General features: G+C 45.3%; 1 protein-coding gene across 5 annotated transcripts in view; it reads left to right on the top strand.

Moving 5' to 3' along the window:
* LOC140067760 (ceramide synthase 4-like) overlaps positions 1–18856 on the top strand; it is a 99877-nt gene that overhangs the window by 8147 nt on the left and 72874 nt on the right. Inside the window, exon 1 of one of the 5 annotated variants that reach the window (XM_072113950.1) lies at positions 8622–8642. The exons of the other annotated variants lie outside the window; for them this stretch is intronic. The gene's annotated coding sequence lies outside the window, so the exon portion shown is untranslated. Of the gene's footprint in view, positions 1–8621; positions 8643–18856 lie in introns of those variants that run through there. 5 annotated transcript variants of the gene reach the window in all.

Raw genomic sequence — 18856 nt, 5'->3', positions numbered from 1 at the left:
TGTTTTATGCTAATCTTCCCTTATACTGTTTAGTCGCTGTGTTCATACATTGGCCCAGATTTATTAAAGTCTCTGCACCTGTTTTCAGGTGCAGTTTGCCCATTAGACTGAGTGCACCAGAAAAAGCTGGTGCACACAGTTTAAATGGGGTTTTCCCACAAACAAATGTTAGGCCCTATCCACAGGATAACTTGCTGCTCAGTGGGGGTCTCAGTGATGACACCCCCACAGCTCACGAAAATGAGGGGTCCGAAGGGGTCCAACGTACCTCAGTCGGACCTCTTGTCGCTCAGTCAGAGTAATGGAGCAGACGGCCGTGCATGACTATTCTGCTACATTAATCTCTATGGTGCTGACTGAGATCACCAGTAACTTTTGTTCGTGGGAAAACCCCTTTAACCCCTACGGGACTCAGCCTATTTTGGCCTTTAGGACGCAGCCCCATTTTTGAAATCTGCCCTGTGTCACTATAAGTGGTTATAACTTTGGAACGCTATAAGATATCCAGTGGGTTTTGAGATTTCGTGACACATTGTACTTCAAATTAGTTAAAAAATTTGGATGATATTGTTTATGTTTAGTTATGAAAAAAACTAAATTTGACAAAAATTTTGAAAAATTATTTATTTTCAAGGTTCTAAATTCTCTACTTTTGATGCAGATAGTCATAGCACCCAAATAAATTTATAACTGTCTGCTTTATGATGGCATGGTTTTCTTAAGATTCCACAAATTTTACTAGAATGTTATGATTCTCAGAATTTAGGTGCCATTTTTCACATTTTTTGTAAAATCGCCAAAACCCGTATTTAGATGGACCTGCTCAACTTCTAATTGACTGTGAGAGGCCTAAATAATAGCTAGAATCATAAATTACCCCATTGTGGAAACTACACCCCTCAACGTATAAAAAAAACACTTTTAAGAAGTTTGTTAACCCTTTACGTGTTTTATAGGGGTTAAAACAAAATGGAGGTGCAGTCTACAAATTGTAATATTTTTTCACACTACACTCATTTTGGGTGGAAAATTAAACATTTGCAATGAATTAAATGAAAAAAGGCTCCACAAAGTTTGATACCCAATTTCTCCCGAGTACACTGATACCCTATATGTGGTGGTAACCTGCTGTATGGGCACACGGCCGGGCATAGAATGAAAGGAGGCGCCATCCAGAGCAGATTTGCATTATCAAATTGTACAGGCTATACTGTATATAGTCGTGTATACGGCGAGTTTTTCAGCACAAAAAATGTGCTGAAAAACCTCAACTCAGCTTATACACGAGTCAATACTAAAAAACAAAAAAAAACACTTAAGAAAAAAAAAAAAAGCTTACATACTCACCCTCCAGCGGCCCTGATGCGTTGCGCTACTCCCCCGTTGTCCGTGCTGCTCCCCCAATGTCATCGTGGCTCCTCTTCTGGCTTCCCGGCTCCTCTTCTTTCTTCTGTAACAGGCGGCAGGACGTGCCCATGGCATCTCCCAGCCGGCAGCCGCATAGTATGACGGCGGCAGCGGCCGCATCATACTATGCGCCTGCCGGCAGATAACATGGCCGCATCCTGCCGCCTGTTACAGTATGTGAGGTGAGTATGTAAGGTTTTTTTTTTTAAAGTGCTGGGCTGGCTGTATACTTTGGGGGCAGAATGGGCTGGCTGTATACTACAGGGGGCAGGTTGGGCTGGCTGTATACTACAGGGGGCAGGCTGGGCTGGCTGCATACTGCAGGGGGAAGGCTGGGCTGGCTGCATACTGCAGGGGGAAGGCTGGGCTGGCTGCATACTGCAGGGGGCAGGCTGGGATGGCTGTACACTGCAGGGGGAAGGCTGGGCTGGCTGCATACTGCAGGGGGCAGGCTGGGCTGGCTGCATACTGCAGGGGGCAGGCTGGGATGGCTGTACACTGCAGGGGGAAGGCTGGGCTGGCTGTATACTGCAGGGGGCAGGCTGGGCTGGCTGTATACTGCAGGGGGCAGGCTGGGCTGGCTGTAAACTGCAAGGGGCAGAAGGGGCTGGCTGTATACTGCAGGGGGAATGCTGGGCTGGCTGTATACTACAGGGGGCAGGCTGGGCTGGCTGCATACTGCAGGGGGCAGGCTGGGCTGGCTGCATACTGCAGGGGGCAGGCTGGGATGGCTGTACACTGCAGGGGGAAGGCTGGGCTGGCTGTATACTGCAGGGGGCAGGCTGGGCTGGCTGCATACTGCAGGGGGCAGGCTGGGCTGGCTGCATACTGCAGGGGGCAGGCTGGGATGGCTGTACACTGCAGGGGGAAGGCTGGGCAGGCTGTATACTGCAGGGGGCAGGCTGGGCTGGCTGTATACTGCAGGGGGCAGGCTGGGCTGGCTGTATACTGCAGGGGCAGGCTGGGCTGGCTGTATACTGCAGGGGGCAGGCTGGGCTGGCTGTAAACTGCAAGGGGCAGAAGGGGCTGGCTGTATACTGCAGGGGGAAGGCTGGGCTGGCTGTATACTACAGGGGGCAGGCTGGGCTGGCTGCATACTGCAGGGGGCAGGCTGGGCTGGCTGCATACTGCAGGGGGCAGGCTGGGATGGCTGTACACTGCAGGGGGAAGGCTGGGCTGGCTGTATACTGCAGGGGGCAGGCTGGGCTGGCTGTATACTGCAGGGGGCAGGCTGGGCTGGCTGTAAACTGCAAGGGGCAGAAGGGGCTGGCTGTATACTGCAGGGGGAATGCTGGGCTGGCTGTATACTACAGGGGGCAGGCTGGGCTGGCTGCATACTGCAGGGGGCAGGCTGGGCTGGCTGCATACTGCAGGGAGCAGGCTGGGATGGCTGTACACTGCAGGGGGAAGGCTGGGCTGGCTGTATACTGCAGGGGGCAGGCTGGGCTGGCTGCATACTGCAGGGGGCAGGCTGGGCTGGCTGTATACTGCAGGGGGCAGGCTGGGATGGCTGTACACTGCAGGGGGAAGGCTGGGCTGGCTGTATACTGCAGGGGGCAGGCTGGGCTGGCTGTATACTGCAGGGGGCAGGCTGGGCTGGCTGTATACTGCAGGGGAAGGCTGGGCTGGCTGTATACTGCAGGGGGCAGGCTGGGCTGGCTGTAAACTGCAAGGGGCAGAAGGGGCTGGCTGTATACTGCAGGGGGAAGGCTGGGCTGGCTGTATACTACAGGGGGCAGGCTGGGCTGGCTGCATACTGCAGGGGGCAGGCTGGGCTGGCTGCATACTGCAGGGGGCAGGCTGGGATGGCTGTACACTGCAGGGGGAAGGCTGGGCTGGCTGTATACTGCAGGGGGCAGGCTGGGCTGGCTGCATACTGCAGGGGGCAGGCTGGGCTGGCTGCATACTGCAGGGGGCAGGCTGGGATGGCTGTACACTGCAGGGGGAAGGCTGGGCTGGCTGTATACTGCAGGGGGCAGGCTGGGCTGGCTGTATACTGCAGGGGGCAGGCTGGGCTGGCTGTAAACTGCAAGGGGCAGAAGGGGCTGGCTGTATACTGCAGGGGGAAGGCTGGGCTGGCTGTATACTACAGGGGGCAGGCTGGGCTGGCTGCATACTGCAGGGGGCAGGCTGGGCTGGCTGCATACTGCAGGGGGCAGGCTGGGATGGCTGTACACTGCAGGGGGAAGGCTGGGCTGGCTGTATACTACAGGGGGCAGGCTGGGCTGGCTGCATACTGCAGGGGGCAGGCTGGGCTGGCTGCATACTGCAGGGGGCAGGCTGGGATGGCTGTACACTGCAGGGGGAAGGCTGGGCTGGCTGTATACTGCAGGGGGCAGGCTGGGCTGGCTGTATACTGCAGGGGGCAGGCTGGGCTGGCTGTAAACTGCAAGGGACAGAAGGGGCTGGCTGTATACTGCAGGGGGCAGAATGGGCTGGCTGTATACTACAGGGGGCAGAATGGGCTGGCTGTATACTACAGGGGGCAGAATGGGCTGGCTGTACACTACAGGGGGCAGAATGGGCTGGCTGTATACTACAGGGGGCAGAATGTGCTGGCTGTATACTACTGGGGGCGGGCTATGACCAATGCATTTCTCACCCTCGGCTTATACTCGAGTCAATAGATTTTCCCAGTTTTTGGTGGTAAAATTGGGGGTCTCGGCTTATACTCCGGTCGGCTTATACTCAAGTATATACAGTAAAAAAAAATTATTTTTTTAATGTGGACCTATAGGGGCTTATTTCTTTTTCCACATGAGATGCACTTTTCTGGTACGTAATTTTGGGGCGTCTATAACTAATTGGTGAGATTTTATTAAATCTTTGTTGGTGGAGGAAATGCAAATTATCAATTTTTAGGAACATTTTTATGTGGTTTTTTTTTTTTTGCCCGTTAACCATACCATAAAAATAGTATATTATTTTTTTTTCTATGGGTCGCCATGATTAAGAAAATGCCTCATTTATATAGATTTTTTATTTTTTCCCAGTTTTTACTGAATAAAAAGTAATTTGGCAAAAATGTTGTTAATTTTAGCTTCACCGTCTTTCATATGCATAACTTTTTTATCCTTTACCTCACAGATCTGATTAAGGGCTTATTTTTTGCGAGAAGGATTGTTCTCTTTAGTGTTCTTATTTTAGAGTGCATAACATTTTCAAATCATTTTTAGAGCATTTTTTATAGGGTATTAATTAAAAATTATCTTTTTTTAGAGCTTTTTTGTTGTTGTTTTTTCCGGGGTTCACTTTGAGGATCCAATAACGTTTCTGTTTTATTATGCAGATTGATACGGAGGCAGGGATACCAAATATGTGGGGGTTTTGTGTATTTTATTCAATTGTACTGAATAAAAACTAATTTGGAGAAAATCTTGTTCATTTTAGCATCACAATCTTTTCATATGCATAACTTTTTTATTTTTTGACTGACAAATCTGGTTAGGGGCTTAATTTTTGCAAGCAGAGTTGTTCTTTTTAGTGGTCTCATTTTAGAGTGCGGAACATTTTTTAATCACTTTTTAGAGCATTTTTTCGGAACTTTTTTTGTGTTTTTTTTTCTCTGGCATTTACCGTGTGGGTCCAGTAATGATTCCCTTTTATGATACAGATTGTTGCGCATGCGGCAATACCAAATATGTGGGGGGGGGTGTTTTTTATACTTTATTAGTGTTTTTATGGGAGAGTGACATGTATTTATTTTTTTATTTATTCTAATGTGTAAACTTTAGTGTTTTTACATGTTTTTACTTATACATACTTGAACTTGAACCAGCGATGCTCTGATTGCTGGTTCAAGTTCAATACACTGCTCTACAATACTTTTTCATTGTAGAGCATTGTAAACTGTCTGAGCATGCTGATGGAGATCGGGCAGCCCCGAAGCACTCAGCAGACTTCGGGGCTGCCCATAAGAGGACCGGATCCACCGGTAAGCGGCACGTGGGATCCGATCCATAGCAGGAGCACCCTTACATGCCGCGGTCATGCTAGACCGTGTGTAAGTGGTTAACACCAGAGAACGGAGTCGGCTCTGATCGTGAGTGTTAGCTGAGAGCCGCTGCTTCTGGTGCCGGTTCCATTCGTGAGCCGGTGCCAGATGCAGGACGTTAAAGCACGTCCCCGTGCGCTTAGCATCTAGCCACAGGGACGTACTATAACATCCTAGCGCGCCTAGGGGTTAAGCACAATCGGGGCATGCAGGGTGTGTCAGATTATTGAAGACCATGCACCAATATTCAATAATCTGGCGCACTCTGCAAGTTAGTTAGGCAAACTGCATGTAGCACAGCTTGCCTCAGTCGTAAACGCAATTGTGACCCAATCCTGTGAAAACGCAAATGCAACATACAGGCGATGCAAGCACGCATAAACTCAAATGCGCCCAAAACAGCACGTAAACACACATGCACTGCAAACATTGCCTAAAGGTAAACAAATGGCAAATTTTACACAAACAGTGCATAAATGTAAATATGTCTCAAATGCCACATAAACACGATGCAAATGGCATCCACTTATGCGCAAATGGCACATAAGTGGAAACGTAACGCAAATTCAACATAAATGTAGAAGTGACATGCAATGCAAACACCACACAAATGCCGTATAACCATAAACGCGCCGCAAACATCAGGTAAATGAAATTCAGTTCAAGTTCAAATGCTATATAAAGGGAACCTGTCACCTGAGTGCTATTTTTATCAGGGCAAACAAATTACTGTTATGTGCTAGATATGTTTTTTTTAAAAATGTGTTATATGGTATTTGAAATAAAGTACGTGAAGCTTTGTCTGGCTCCCTGGCCACAGTGAAAAATTTCAAATGACAACTTCCACCTGAATATTTCAGTTCTCTGCCGAACATCGATAGGAATTTTACACAGGTGGACTGAAGCATCTGCTAGTCATAGCCAGGTGAAGTTTCATGTATTACTATTTTAAATGGTTATGCAAGAGGTGTGGTCCAGCTTCAATCCAAGAGAGACTAGGTGTGGTAGATGCTGAACACAACCCAGCAATCTTCTATTACTATTTCAAACACCATACAACACAGACATTTTTTAAAAAAAACATATTTGGCACAGTACGTTGTCTATAACAACCTGATAAAAATAGCACTCAGGTGACAGGTTCCCTTTAAGTGCAAATGTCATAAATGGTGCATTAATGTTAACAAGTCCTATTCATGTACTTTAACATGTAAACGTAAACACAAACCAAATGCTGTGTACATGTACATACGATGCAAACACCACATAAACATGACGCTAATGCCACAAAAATGTAACATAACCTTAAACGTGGCGCAAATGTCACATAAATGCAAACAAGATGCAGCCATTGCCTAACCGCAAGCATGATGCAATCGCTATGTAAACTTGAATGTCATGTAAATCAAACGACCGTGTTAATATTGCTTTAGAGTTTAAATTCTGTCTGCGTTCATTTCTTTTGCATTCACATTTAATGGACATTCCGTTTACATAGAAATTTTGTAACCTTGTGTTTATGTAAATGTGGTGTAAACAAAATATCAACAGAATACTAGAGGAATGTGTATAACCACAGCCTTTAGATGAGCATAGAGAAAACTCAACTTACTACTGTTCAGAGTAACTTCACTAAAGTTCCTCTTTAAAGGGAACCTGTCATCAGAAATTGGCCCTATAAACTACAACCAGTAAGTTGTCAAGAAGCTTAACACCTTCCAGATCATGTCTTTTATGACCCAGCGTAGTGGAATTAACCAGTAAATCAACTTTGAAGTGGAAGTTATAAATTGGTTCTATAGAAGTCAAAGAGACAGAGAGTTTAACACGGAAGTCAATCTCTTCTCACCTCTGAACGCCTCCTCCTCTGTAATTGACTTCACAAGATTAGAATAGTGATGTCTTTGGATGCAGGAATATCAATTACAGTGAAGGGTGTGTTCTGACGCAGGGAGAGCTTGACTTCAATGTTAATCTCTCCACCTCCTTGACTTTATGTGACCAATTTACATCTCACTTCAAAGTTGGTATTCTGGATGATGCCACTAACCTGGGCCATGAAAGAAACAAGATCTAGAGGGTGTGCTATATTGATTATATTGTAATTATAATTATTATAATTATATTGTAATATTATATTGTAATATTGATTGACAATATACTGGTAGTGGTTTTGTCAGTACCTGTCCAGCAACCACAAACCGGCTTGGCGCTAGCTGTCAGACTTGTTAAGTAGTGTCAAACTCACCCTGTGACGTACCTGCGGGCTAAACCCCTGCCTAAAGTAGATAAACTGCCCTGATAAGGGCGTACCCACTATCAGGAACCTAACTGACGGCCCCTGAGAGGCCCTACAAGATGACAGGGAAAGATTACTTTGTCTGCTGGATGGTGGAGCGGACAGGTAACCAGAATCCAAATATAGACCAGTGTTCACACTGATACACAGAAACCGACACAAGACCAAGACAGGAATGTGGGGTCACACTAGGAGTTAAACGATACTGAGGGACAAACAACAGATACAGACAGACAAGTGGAGTAAAAAAAAACGGGTCAAAACCAAGATGGCGGCAAAGGTACAGAATCGTATAGCAAATAGAATGGTCAGTAGGCAAAGCAGAAGCCAATACACAGAATAGCAAGAACGGCAAGAGCACTAGAGATCACAGGGGAGTGAAATAACCAGCACCCAATGAAGGGCTGGGCAGAATATAAGGCAGTAATGGACACTAGCTCCAGCACTGACTGGCTCAGCCATCCATCACTCAAACCGCAGCTGCAGAGAAAACGAGTTCAAAGACACACCCAGCTTTCCCAAGATCAGTAATGGAGCTGTCAATCACAGGCAGCTCTGGGTGTGGTTTTCCGGCAAGAAACCTGAAACCAGATCCCATCAGAACAATTTGCGAGTTCTGACAGTACCCCTCTTCCCTTTATGAGGGACCACTGGACCCTCAACTGAAGATTCTCTATCCGTTACCATGCAAATAAGATCTTGGGCCTTTAGCAGATTTTTGCGGGCTTGTGCCCAAACAGAACATAGGCTGGACACAATGGCATCTGCATGCGGGTTACTGGACGAATCCATAGACATACAAGAGAAACGGGGAACAAAACCATAACTGCAGAGAAATGGGGACTTGGCGGTAGATGGGAAGTCTTGGTGGTTGTACACAAACTCAGCGATAGTCAGCTGTGTACCCCAATCTTCCTGGCAGTCAGATACAAAGCTTCTCAGGTACTGCTCAACCCATAAACTGTCTTGATCAGATTGCCCAGAAGTCTCAGGATGAACCAGGGGCCCCTGCACAGGTCGCACAGTGGCTCTGAGGATCTCATCACTGCACTTAATGGCAGTCAGGGAACCTCTGGCGAGCAAATGGAGGGCTGTGCAGCCATCCTAAGAAATGCCTTCTTATAATTACTGACCCACTGCAAAACCACTCAAGCTGTAGGATGTTGCAAGCAGCAAAACATTCTCGATATGGCATCTTTAGACTCTTCTCATCTGTCATAAACTTGCTCTCAACTGTGAAGAGCACAAGGCGCTAATGTCAAATCTGCTCATCTTGGTGTTCTCTGGCAAATGCCATTCTCCTTGCATGGTATTGGACCGTGTTGTTGGATGGTGTTGGACTGTCGGCCCTTTGTACCAACTTCATGGATATTAGTTGCCTGCTGCAGGTCATTTCCAGTATACAGTGTCACTTCACAGTATATTGAGTAAGTATAACTGTATATACAAGTATTCATTTTATGTTCTGGTATCTACCAGTGATCACTATGGTGGAATATGATTGTAATATATATCAACCTTCTTGGAGCTGTGTAATCCATTCAAATACAGAGTACAGTCATTCCACATGTTACGTACATGGTTCTGTAGGTTTGTTCTTATTCTTTTAGGTAAAGTTGTAATAGGTATATTTTGTATTTTTTGTCCCTGGGGCAAATTAATTTTTAAAATTTTGGGTTGTCATGGGAACAAAGATTAACAATAAAACTTTCTTGCAGACACCTTGATAACTCTTACAATTGATTTTTGGAGCCTGGGGCTAAAGTTAAAGTGTAACCGTCGTTCTGAGCAAAAAATAAATAAAATACATAATTCTGCTCCAGGTGTCCCTGGGAATTATTCCTCAAAGTATTTTGCCTCTCGGTCCTCATTAAGTACCTTTTTTGGCCCATTGCAACCAGGGTTTCCAGCTCTCAAAATAACTACAATCAGCAAGATGGAGGGGTGGGACTTCCTCCTGTCATCTATCATCTATATAGCTACAGTATCTATCTATCCATCCATCCAAATCTATCTATCCATCCATCCACATCTATATATATATATATATATATATATATATATATATATCTATGTATCTATTTATCTATCTCATATCTATCTATTATCTACTCATATCTATCCTCTATCTAATATCTTTCTATCTCCTAGTCATCTATGTATATCCTATCTATATCATATTCCATATATATATCTTTCATCAATCTATATATATATCCTATCTATCTATCTCATATCTATCTGTGTATATCCTATCTCTCATATCTATCTATGTCTATGATCTATGTATCTATCTATGCATATACTATCTATCTATGTACCTATAGTACAGCACATGAGGTACAGCACATGATGGGACAGCTTGAAGACTTGGAGATGGTCTCCTGCCACTTCCTGTGTGTGTGAGGTGATGGGGGGCTGCAGTTTGTGTCTGTGTGGATTATGTGTTTATACCCAAGTGTAGGGAAAGCTGAGGAGAGATAAGAGTTTAGGTGCTTGGTTATTACATTAGTCACGGCTTCTCCCTGCACATGAGTGCTGCAGCAGTGAGACATGAGGTAATCAGCTAATTGGAGGGAGAGAGATGGGGGCGTCTCTCCTTCCGTAGTCTCAGCTTCTTTCTGAAGACGGAATGTCCATAGTAGCAGACATATGTGTGATTGCTGACATCTAGGGGAAGTCTGCAGAATACAAGAGAAAGGAGCAAGATTCGGGTAACTAATCCAATTGCAAAAGTGCTTAAAATTACCTGCCCTACAACATGCCAAAAGTTTTTTGAAATGACAGTTATACTTTAAATTAGCAACATTACTTCAGAGTTTGTACTACACCCAGTGTATATTGTAGATCAATGGACATCTAACAAGATCACTTAGTTCTCTCTCTTACTGTTTATTCATCTGTGCTTTTCCAGTAGGTGGATAGTTGGTGTTAACTGTGTATTTATTCAATATCCCACATTAACCACTTATTCCATGTTTGTATCTGTAAGCCTGTATAGACCTCTACTCCTCCCCATGCCTCCATCAAGGCATACTGTGATTTCATGTGATCAGATACATACATGGGATACATTTTAGTGGTTGGACCTTAGATAACAACACCCTGGGCACATGACATGAAGTGCTGAATTGTGAGAAGGCATTCACCAAGACGACCTGGCCATGCGACCTTTGAATTCAATGCGATCTGGCTGTATGCCAGGTAAAATAATAAAGTTGATTTAATGGGGATGTGAGGGAAACCATTTTTAGCTAAAAGTACGGTGTCATTAAGTCAATTCTATGGGACCCTGTCTATAGCTGTATTTGTGAAAAATATGATGACATTGTGACTGCAGGAAATGAAGATACTTGTCATTTACTTGAATGATTTCTGTTGATCTTCTTTGTCTTTGAATAAAGTGAATCACTTGTATCAATGATGTACAAGATGGTTCTGATATGCAAAAACAAAGCAGATGTGGTGGCTAACTCACTGGGTGTCTTCATGCTGACCCTTAGTAAATAAGCCCTTTTATTAAGTAAATAAGTCACTTTATTCGAATACATGGAGGAGGGGCAGTCAACCCAAGCACACCATCCTTTAATTTCCTGTGCTACCATTAACCTCATTTTTCACTTCCCACCTTCAAACATATCTACTTTTTAATTTTTCCATGTAAAGTGCTGTGTGAGGGCCTATTTTCTGTGTACCAAATTGTACTTCTTAGTTAGGGTATATATTATTATACCCATTAAATCCATGATGTGTACTGGGAAGCTGGAAAGAAATTCCTAATGCAGCAAAATTAGCAAAAAATGCATTTGCGCCATTTTCTTGTGGGTTTTTTAAAGCTTTCACTATGCGCTCCCAATACTACTTCCACTTCACTCTTTGGCTTGGTACGATCACATTGATACCAAATTTATATAGATTTTATATTGCTTTAATACAGAAAATTTAAACATTGTGTACAAAAAAAATATAAAGCTTATAAAGCTAAGTATTATGCAGGTAAAATAACTTTTTCAAACCTTGGTGTGTGGAGCAGGGAAGATGTCATTTTTCGCTAGATGAGATGACGTTTTCATAGTTTTCACGTTTTTCCCCGCTTCCTAGTACACGGCATGGAATATTCAAAACCATCTCTATGAAGTGCAATTTGTTACGCAGAAAATAAGCCGTCACACAGCTCTGTACATGGAAAAATAAAAAAGTTATGGATTTTTGATCATGGGGAGTGAAAAATGAAAATGAAAAAACAAAAAAGGGCCAGGTCCTGAAAGGGTTAAGTAGAATTGATTAAAGTAAACTTTATTGTACTACTCTATGTTTTATCCAGTACTACTCACAGTGATCTCAGGGTGAGAAATATATCATATGAAGAGATCGTTATTTTTTTGAAAATATGAAATACCACGAAGTCTGCATGAGCATCTACCCACTCCAAAGAGTTTTTACCCGTGGAATTGCCCTTTTTTAGTCTCAGGTAAAGAGAAAAAGAAAGCTCTGCTTTGCAGCCTTGGATATATATGAAAAAAACTTTAGAACAAGCAGAAGAGACTTGTTTGAGCTAAAGAACACAAGGTATGGACATTAGACCAGTGAAAATCTGTGAACCACCGTGTCTTTGTGCGACGCAGAAAAGTTGAACATATGGACTCTACAGGCCCGGTTTCCACCTTGAAGCATGAAGGAGAAGGTGTGGGGGTGCTTTACTGGTGACACTGTTGGGGATATTTATTAAAAATTGAAGGTATACTGAACCAGCATGGTTACCACAGCAACTTGCTTGCAGCGCGCATGCTATTCTATCCGGTTTGCATTTAGTTGGACCATCATTTATTTTTCAATAGGACATTGACCCCCCAAACACACCTCCAGACTATGTAAGGGCTATTTGACCAAGAAGGAGAGTGAAGGGGTGCTACGCCAGATGACCTGGCCTCCACAGTCACCAGACCTGAACCCAATCAAGATGGTTTGGGATGAGTTAAAGGGCCAACAAGTGCTAAAGATCTCTGGGAACTCCTTCAAGACTGTTGATAGACCATTTCAGGTGACTACCTATTGAAGCTCATCAAGAGATTGCAAAGAGTGTGCAAAGCAGTAATCAAAGCAAAAGGTGGCTACATTGAAGAACCTAGAATATAAGACATATTTTCAGTAGTTTCACACCTTTTTGTTAAGCATATAATTCCATATGTGAAAATATAGAAAACTCTTTGAACGAGAAGGTGTGTTCAAACTGGTCTGTACTGTATATTACTATTATATTCCACCTTAGTGATCACTAGCAGATACTGGAGTTCATAATAACTATTGGTTGTATCGAATATATGGTTATACATACCTATACCTATTCACAATTGATATTATAGCATGCATAGTGTCACTTCTTTACTATATGTCTAGTATATTTATTTATTTTATTGTTGTATCTTTTTGAGAATCTAATAGCCCCTTTTTTTAACACATTTGATGCAATTTTCCTGATTGGTACAAATATTGTGCATGCAACAAATACTAGAGATTCCATTGATGTAACAATTTAACCAATCCATAAATCACAATCATTAAAATGTGGGTAGGGAGAGGCTGAGTGCCATAATCTATGAGCCAGAACAGACAATAAATACATAAATTCCAGAATACCTCCTTAAAGGGGTTGTCCAGAGGTTGAAAAACATGTTTTTTTTTAAATAGTTCCACAACTGGCCATGGTTTGTGCCAGTATTGCAGCTTTGCTGTATAGAGATTGACGCACTGCAAACCTAAAGATGGTCCTACATAGCACTTGAAGTGTTACTTCTTCAGTAGTCAGAGTAGAGCTCTTCCTGGTGATTGCACTTGATGGTGGATTTACACTAAAATGTGGTCTGACTGGCCATGTTAGAAAGTGGAAAGCGAGACCATAGTGTTTGCTGTGGGTTGTCGGCTTCCAGTGTAAACTTGAGATTATGGAAATATTGGTGGCAGCATTTATAGTAGATTGTGCAATGACAAATTATAAAATCCTCATATTACATGGCAGATGTCACTATGTAGCCCATGCAATTCTAGAAAATCAATCAACAACTTATTATTTTTATACTATGAGGTAGTCGTGTGGAAAGGAGCAGAAGTTGGTTTGACATTCATATGCCAAGGGAAACAAAAGTTTTGACCTGTGTGGGAGGACTTATGGGGGAGAATAATGAGCAGTTGGTGGTGGCGGAGATACCCCACCATGTCTGGAAGTGTATAGCTAAGCATTGTCTTGATGCATAGCCCAGGGAATGTGTGAAGTGGTCTGGATGGAGCAAAAAGCCTATTTGAAGAGGGGTGTCATGGTAAAATTTGAGATGCAATAGATCAAATAGATTGAAAATTGGGGTTGGTGAAGGGGGAAATGCTTTAATGCAGGCTGTGGATGGGGAGAGTGGGCTGGATGGTAGAGACTAGTGGGTGGGCCATGGAAGAGGGGTCTCTAGTAGAGATGAGCGAACACTAAAATGCTCGGGTACTCGTTATTCGAGACGAACTTTTCCCGATGCTCGAGTGCTCGTCTCGAATAACGAACCCCATTGAAGTCAATGGGAGACTCGAGCATTTTTCAAGGGGACCAAGGCTCTGCACAGGGAAGCTTGGCCAAACACCTGGGAACCTCAGAAAAGGATGGAAACACCACGGAAATGGACAGGAAACAGCAGGGGCAGCATGCATGGATGCCTCTGAGGCTGCATAATCGCACCATTATGCCAAAATTATGGGCAACAGCATGGCCATGACAGAGTGACAGAATGAAGCTAGATAGCATCTAAAACATCCAATAATTGACCCTGACACTATAGGGGACGGCATGCAGAGGCAGCGGCAGCAGGCTAGAGAGTGGCATGGCGACATACCCTAAATGGACTCAGGCTTCAAACCAATGGGTGGCAGAGAGGAACCAAAGGAGGTGAGCAAGAAGCGCTCAAATAATATCGGTACATGATAAAAGTTTGCCAGTATATTTTGGGGATTACACAGCAGGGTGGCGACAAAGTTAACAACTTTGATGTGGAATGCCCTGTAATAGCTCTTGGGCGGTGTGCCTTTTATCGCCTAGGCTCAGCAGTTTCAGCACCGCCTGCTGTCGCTTAGCGACGGCACTGCTGCTGTGCCTAGAGCTACCGACTGATGGCGCCATGCCCACGGATGGTAATTCGGAGGAGGAGGAGGTGGAGGAGGGGTGGGAGGAGGTATAGTCGGCCTTTGAGACCTGGACCGAGGTAGGCCCCGCAATTCTCTGCGTCGGCAGTATATGACCAGCCCCAGGGTCAGACTCGGTCCCAGCCTGCACCAAGTTAAGTGTAGTAGCGTTCTTATAAGTTTGGGATATGGCGGGTGAGGGGAATGTAAACAGATGCGCAAGAAGCGCATGATGCGCATGGAGCTGGCGTTCCGCTGCCAGGCGAGCTTTCGCCAATCCAAGCCCCTGTCTCTAGGCTACTCCCCAAACAGCACTTCTAAGAACCTTTTGTATAAGATCAAGTGTAGTAGCGTTCTTATAAGTTTAGGATATGCCGGGTGAGGGGAATGTAAACAGATGCGCAAGAAGCGCTGAAATAATATCCCTAAATGGTAAAAGTTTGCAAGTATATTTTGGGGATTACACAGCAGGGTGGCGACAAAGTTAACAACTTTGATGTGGAATGCCCTGTAATAGCTCTTGGGCGGTGTGCCTTTTATCGCCTAGGCTCAGCAGTTTCAGCACCGCCTGCTGTCGCTTAGCGACGGCACTGCTGCTGTGCCTAGAGCTACCGACTGATGGCGCCATGCCCACGGATGGTAATTCGGAGGAGGAGGAGGTGGAGGAGGGGTGGGAGGAGGTATAGTAGGCCTTTGAGACCTGGACCGAGGTAGGCCCCGCAATTCTCTGCGTCGGCAGTATATGACCAGCCCCAGGGTCAGACTCGGTCCCAGCCTGCACCAAGTTAAGTGTAGTAGCGTTCTTATAAGTTTGGGATATGGCGGGTGAGGGGAATGTAAACAGATGCGCAAGAAGCGCATGATGCGCATGGAGCTGGCGTTCCGCTGCCAGGCGAGCTTTCGCCAATCCAAGCCCCTGTCTCTAGGCTACTCCCCAAACAGCACTTCTAAGAACCTTTTGTATAAGATCAAGTGTAGTAGCGTTCTTATAAGTTTAGGATATGCCGGGTGAGGGGAATGTAAACAGATGCGCAAGAAGCGCTGAAATAATATCCCTAAATGGTAAAAGTTTGCAAGTATATTTTGGGGATTACACAGCAGGGTGGCGACAAAGTTAACAACTTTGATGTGGAATGCCCTGTAATAGCTCTTGGGCGGTGTGCCTTTTATCGCCTAGGCTCAGCAGTTTCAGCACCGCCTGCTGTCGCTTAGCGACGGCACTGCTGCTGTGCCTAGAGCTACCGACTGATGGCGCCATGCCCACGGATGGTAATTCGGAGGAGGAGGAGGTGGAGGAGGGGTGGGAGGAGGTATAGTAGGCCTTTGAGACCTGGACCGAGGTAGGCCCCGCAATTCTCTGCGTCGGCAGTATATGACCAGCCCCAGGGTCAGACTCGGTCCCAGCCTGCACCAAGTTAAGTGTAGTAAAGTTCTTATAAGTTTGGGATATGGCGGGTGAGGGGAATGTAAACAGATGCGCAAGAAGCGCATGATGCGCATGGAGCTGGCGTTCCGCTGCCAGGCGAGCTTTCGCCAATCCAAGCCCCTGTCTCTAGGCTACTCCCCAAACAGCACTTCTAAGAACCTTTTGTATAAGATCAAGTGTAGTAGCGTTCTTATAAGTTTAGGATATGCCGGGTGAGGGGAATGTAAACAGATGCGCAAGAAGCGCTGAAATAATATCCCTAAATGGTAAAAGTTTGCCAGTATATTTTGGGGATTACACAGCAGGGTGGTGACAAAGTTAACAACTTTGATGTGGAATCCATGAAAACAACCCAAATTTCTGCCTGACACACCTCGTTTGATAAAGGGACGATGTATGGAGGCAGCTATATGGACGACTTTTGGAGGTAGCAATGGAGACAACGTGTGGAGGCTGCTATGGAGACAATTTAATTTGGATAGTGCCTGTATGTGGCAGTCCCAAACATTTTTCAAACCAGAGGAGCAGGTAGGTGGCCCTCCAGTAAAATGGGATAGATTGAGTGCCTGTATGTGGCAGTCCCAAAAATGTTTCAAACCAGAGGAGCAGGTAGGTGGCCCTCCAGTAAAATGGAATAGATTGAGTGCCTGTATGTGGCAGTCCCAAAAATTGTTCAAACCAGAGGAGCAGGTAGGTGGCCCTGCAGTAAAATGGAATAGATTGAGTGCCTGTATGTGGCAGTCCCAAAAATTGTTCAAACCAGAGGAGCAGGTAGGTGGCCCTGCAGTAAAATGGAATAGATTGAGTGCCTGTATGTGGCAGTCCCAAAAATTGTTCAAACCAGAGGAGCAGGTAGGTGGCCCTGCAGTAAAATGGAATAGATTGAGTGCCTGTATGTGGCAGTCCCAAAAATTGTTCAAACCAGAGGAGCAGGTAGGTGGCCCTGCAGTAAAATGGAATAGATTGAGTGCCTGTATGTGGCAGTCCCAAAAATTGTTCAAACCAGAGGAGCAGGTAGGTGGCCCTGCAGTAAAATGGAATAGATTGAGTGCCTGTATGTGGCAGTCCCAAAAATGTTTCAAACCAGAGGAGCAGGTAGGTGGCCCTCCAGTAAAATGGAATAGATTGAGTGCCTGTATGTGGCAGTCCCAAAAATTGTTCAAACCAGAGGAGCAGGTAGGTGGCCCTGCAGTAAAATGGAATCGATTGAGTGCCTGTATGTGGCAGTCCCAAAAATGTTTCAAACCAGAGGAGCAGGTAGGTGGCCCTCCAGTAAAATGGAATAGATTGAGTGCCTGTATGTGGCAGTCCCAAAAATTGTTCAAACCAGAGGAGCAGGTAGGTGGCCCTGCAGTAAAATGGAATAGATTGAGTGCCTGTATGTGGCAGTCCCAAAAATGTTTCAAACCAGAGGAGCAGGTAGGTGGCCCTCCAGTAAAATGGAATAGATTGAGTGCCTGTATGTGGCAGTCCCAAAAATTGTTCAAACCAGAGGAGCAGGTAGGTGGCCCTGCAGTAAAATGGAATAGATTGAGTGCCTGTATGTGGCAGTCCCAAAAATTTTTTAAAACAGAGGACCGGGTAGGTGGCCCTCCAGAAAAATGGAATAGATTGAGTGCCTGTATGTGGCACTCACAAAAATTGTTTCAAACAGAGGACCGGGTAGGTGGCCCTCCAGAAAAATTAAATGCATGAAGTACTATAGCAAGAGCCAGTGGGCCCTGTCAAAAAATAGCCATTTTCCTCTGCTTTACTGTACAAAGAGGAGGAGAAGGAGGAAAATGAGGAGGAGGAGGAGGAGTGGATCAATTATTCAGGTTGAGCTTCCTTCACCTGGTGGAGATTGGAAATTCTGAGAAATCCAGCCTTTATTCATTTTAATAAGCGTCAGCCTGTCAGCGCTGTCAGTCGACAGGCGTGTACGCTTATCGGTGATGATGCCACCAGCTGCACTGAAAACCCGCTCGGACAAGACGCTAGCGGCAGGGCAGGCAAGAACCTCCAAGGCGTACAGCGCCAGTTCGTGCCACATGTCCAGCTTTGAAACCCAGTAGTTGTAGGGAGCTGTGTGATCATTTAGGACGATGGTATGGTCAGCTACGTACTCCCTCACCATCTTTCTGTAAAGATCAGCCCTACTCTGCCGAGACTGGGGACAGGTGACAGTGTCTTGCTGGGGTGACATAAAGCTGGCAAAAGCCTTGTAAAGCGTACCCTTGCCAGTGCTGGACAAGCTGCCTGCTCGCCTACTCTCCCTCGCTACTTGTCCCGCAGAACTACGCACTCTGCCGCTAGCGCTGTCAGAAGGGAAATACTGTTTCAGCTTGTGCACCAGGGCCTGCTGGTATTCATGCATTCTCACACTCCTTTCCTCTCCAGGGATGAGAGTGGGAAGATTTTGCTTGTACCGTGGGTCCAGGAGAGTGAACACCCAGTAATCGGTGCTGGAATAAATTCTTTGAACGCGAGGGTCACGGGATAGGCAGCCTAGCATGAAATCTGCCATATGCGCCAGAGTACCAACGCGTAAGAATTCACTCCCCTCACTGGCCTGACTGTCCATTTCCTCCTCCTC

This window comes from Engystomops pustulosus, chromosome 1 (genome assembly GCF_040894005.1).
Source record: "Engystomops pustulosus chromosome 1, aEngPut4.maternal, whole genome shotgun sequence".
Taxonomy (NCBI): Eukaryota; Metazoa; Chordata; class Amphibia; order Anura; family Leptodactylidae; genus Engystomops; species Engystomops pustulosus.
Note: the sequence above shows the minus strand (reverse complement) of the source record. Positions and strands in the feature narration are given on the sequence as shown.